This window comes from Oryctolagus cuniculus, chromosome 7 (assembly GCF_964237555.1).
Source record: "Oryctolagus cuniculus chromosome 7, mOryCun1.1, whole genome shotgun sequence".
In the NCBI taxonomy this organism is placed as follows: Eukaryota; Metazoa; Chordata; class Mammalia; order Lagomorpha; family Leporidae; genus Oryctolagus; species Oryctolagus cuniculus.
The window spans coordinates 18,360,936-18,364,991 of NC_091438.1; the positions used below are offsets into that span (position 1 = coordinate 18,360,936).

At 45.2% G+C, this 4,056-nt stretch overlaps 1 long non-coding RNA gene across 1 annotated transcript; it reads left to right on the plus strand.

Annotated features, from left to right (window-relative positions):
• The first annotated feature begins 438 nt into the window (after positions 1–438).
• On the plus strand, positions 439–3,575 carry LOC138850382 (uncharacterized). The gene is made up of 3 exons (XR_011390083.1): positions 439–1,520; positions 1,622–1,828; positions 3,491–3,575. It is a non-coding gene; the product is annotated as an uncharacterized lncRNA (long non-coding RNA).
• Positions 3,576–4,056: the final 481 nt, after the last annotated feature.

Genomic DNA, 4,056 nt, shown 5'->3' on the forward strand with positions numbered 1-4,056 from the left:
GAGCACTGAGGTCAGACATAAGAGTGTGATTTGTTAAAGACACAGTGAGAGCCACTGTGCACTGCCCTCTGTCCTCAAAGCTGTATCAAGGGACCTAATAGTAGAACTGTTCTCCAGAATCACTTCCTTTTAGTGCATTAAATGGAGGATATTCTTATGTCTCATAGGTTATAGTTCTGTCTAAGAGCTCACAGCAGATGTATCATCCGTGGGTTCTTCTTTGAAGAAAATTAAGTGTCTAAAAGCAAAGAAGGGGGAAGAAGGAAGGGAATAGCAGAAGGGGGCAAAAAGTGAAATCCCCTTTGAGAAGCAGTAACCTTGGACAGCCCTTTGCTAGGCTGCTGAGTAACAGTTCTCTTCATTTCTTGTTCCATTCTGTCTTTTTTTCTTTCTCAGACTAAACAGGAGGGTTGGAGGAGGAAGGGGGGGAGAATAGGTGGGAGGGCAAGTAGGTGGGAAGAAGGACTATGTTCTTAACATTGCATTTATGCCATAGATACAATATTAAATAAGAAGTTAATTTAAAAAACTACTTCAAATATGTAACACCCATATTCCTCAAAATAAGTTTGCCATCATTATAAAATTAGTTGCAGTAATTATATATAAATATATTATTAAAAGCATTAGGTTCTTCCCATACATTTGCAGAACAAATTGGAGTTCTGCACACCAAGTGTCACCCTGGCCAAGCCTGACTGTTGCATGCTTTGGGGGAGTGAAATAGTAATGTAACACATAGTTTTGGTTGTGTTTCTCTGTGTGTATGTCTCTCTACATCTTCATCTTTACATCTCAAATAAGTATAATTAAACAAAGAACATTTTCATTTCCATATGTTCAAATATGTTCAAATTAATATGTTCAAATTTTCTGTTCAAAGTCATTGATAAGAAGATGAATATACAGGCCAACATAGGGAGAAACTTTTTGAAATTGCATACCTAATATAACAATTCTATCCAGAAAACTAAAAGAGCTCTCAAAATTCCTTTCTAAGATAATAAAATGACCCATTTATCAGGGAAGCTTAAAATTCATCATTTCAAACAGGTAGAAAAGCCTTGAGATCTCTTTAAACAGCAGGTGGGGTGAATTCCTAACAGCCCTGAGAAAGGAAGGCTTGTTGGGACACATTTTCTGCCTTGGTATTTTCATACACATACATGACTATACGAGCGATACATGCTTAGGTGATTTGGGGACACAGTGTGTGGTATCAGTGCAGGATCTATAACTATAAGACTGGCAGATGGGTAGGTTGTCCCCACCAGTGGGGGTCTTGTGCCTCAACCTAGCTTAGGCCCCTGGAAGGCAGAGTTCCAAAGATTCCGTGACACGCTCCACCTTCTAATTCTGCGATGGCAACGGCAGACCGTTAGCTGCCACACAACAGCCAGTCCTAGCAGAGACTGAGCTACAGGCAGTGCCTTCAATCTAGGTTTTGGCAGTTTTATCCTTGTTTGTCCAGAGAAGAACTTCCCAGTGTTGTCGGGCTGTGGATCAGGTGTTTCACATCAGTAAGTGATGCTGGACAGTTATTGTCACCCCTCAAGCCTACCTGAAACTCTTGGATGTCATTTGTTTGACCCTCGCCTGTGTTTGGGTTTCCTCTCCCCAGTCCCTGTTGTCCTGCTGTGACACACCATCAGCATGGCAGGATCCCACAGCTCTGCATCAGATCCCCAGGCAGAACTGAATGACCTCGAATGCCAGCAATTGCGATCCCAGCTGGCAAAGAGCCAACAGGACTGCTGGGAGCTCCAGGAGAAGTTTCTCATAGCTGAGGCTACAAACTTTGCCCTGGCCATGGAGCTGAAAAAATACAGTAAGTTCTCTCGGGTCATTTCACCACAGTGATGATTGTCCTGTATCTTCTCCTGAGGAACTAAATGGTTTCCCTCACTACGTGATTTTTGTCTTCTATTTGCTGAACTTAATTTCCTCCTGACCACACTCCCAAGCTGACACACAGGGTTCGCAAGTTTTCCAAGGTAGCAGTGAGGTGTAGGGTGACAGGAGTGCTGAATCTGTCATGGATTCCTGATGAGGCATAGAGCTGCCTGTTGTCCTCAGGGTCAGGCTCCACCATATTGAGTGCATGTTTATGATCATCCTGTCTGTGTCAGCTCCTGCAGCCTTATACCATCACTGTGGGCCTCATTTCTGGCGCTAACGCATTTCACTCAATTCAAGCTTCCGTTGAGTTCCCATGGGCAAAGCACTGTCCTAGGTCCAGAAGTGGACATGTGTTCAGAGTGAGCAGGATGTGCTTCCAGAGAGACAGAGAGTCTCCTGTGCACTGGAACTCTGGTATCCATGGGAACACCCTTACAACACAGCCTCCCCACTGGGAGAAAGTCCTGCTCCTGGAGCACAAGTTCTTCTTCCAGAAGAGGAAGACACTGCCTGAGACCTGGGAGTGGGAGCACAGGGTGTAGGGGGGGAATCAGGGCCACTCGCCTGGGTGCTCCCCATTGCCCACCTTCTCTGTAACTTCTATTTCTCTCCCATTCATAGGTGCTATCATAATGCCTGCCTCTGTAGATTGTCACAATAAAATGCACTCCTTCTTTCCTACACAACTCCAAGGATGGTTCCTTGCTCAAGATCAACAGAATCCATGAGGCCCTTATTGCACTGTTTCTAATTTAGCGGGAACTATACTTTTTATTGGGCCATATTGCCTCAGGGCCTTACTTTGTTACACATTGTACTCTACACAGTTCCATGAAAGATGGTCCCTTAAGTCTGAAATAACAAACACTTGAAATCTTTCCCAATGCAAGGAAACAGTCCTACACCCTTATCAAGCTCCCAAACATACATCGTGTCCCAGGTTCTTGTTTGACCTGAGAGGCTGCAAGACTTGCTGAGTCCAGTGGCTCATGATTCAGTCTGAGCTCAGGGGCTGGGAACTCTGATTCTGTAAACACCAGTGGAATCACATTGTCAAGTCACCTTCTGTATCTTTGAAGTACTTTTTTCTCAGTTTATTGGGAAATAGCAGGGTCAGTGCTGTGGTTCAGCAGGTAAACCCGCTGACTGCAGTGCTGGCATCCCATATGGGTACTAGTTCAATTCTGGCTGGTCCACTACCAATCCAGCTCTCTGCTATGGCCTAAAAAACAGTAGAAGATAACCAATGTGGCTAGGCCCCTGCATCCACATGGGAGACCTAGAAACAGCTCTTGGCTCCTGGCTTCAGACTGGCACAGCTCCAACCTTGCAGCCATTTGGGGAGTGAACCAGCTGATGGAGTCTCTCTCTCTCTCTCTCTCTCTCTCTGCCTATGTCTCTCTGTAACTCTGCCTTTCAAATAAATAAATAAATCTTTTAAAAATTGGAAATTTCAGATGCTATGTAGTGAGGTGATGAAATACAGATGTGAAACTCCCAATCTGGAGCCTGGCCCTGGAGTTCTTTTGGGCTTCAGCAGGCACTGACTACAAAAGCACTTCCCTGAGTTCTGCGTGTCTGTCTTTCCCAGATTGTGAGAAGTTTAAAAACATCATTGAGTCCATACTGACCAAGAAGCTCCACTTGGTGGAACCACTGGCAGAGAAGCCCACGGTCCCAGAGCTGCTCAGGTAAGGGTCTCTGTGTGGGGCAGGCAGGTGGGGAGGTGTGTGGGTGTCTCTGGTGTGGCAGCTCAGAAGGGAGAACTGAGGCATCTCAGGCATGGAAAGCCATGAAGGCACTGTGGCAAACAATGTTCTCCATGTAGGATCACTGTGGGACCCCAGACAAAGAAGTGGCCATCAAAGGAGGATGCACTTTTCTCTAAGGGAGGAGAGAACTTCCACTTTGCTGATGGCCTTGTCTAAATACGGACAGAGTTTTCAAAATGCTTCCATAGCCTAGTCAGCTCATGTCATGAGCCTTGTGTGGTCCCTGACAACATACAGAGGAGTGCTAATTGTTAAATTAACAGCAGGAGTCACTGTGCACTGACTCCCCATGCAGGACCTCTGTCCTCAATGAGTTGTATTAAGAGAGAGTTACAGTGAAACATTTCTCAAACAGTTTTTATTCTTGTGTGGGTGTGTGTGCACA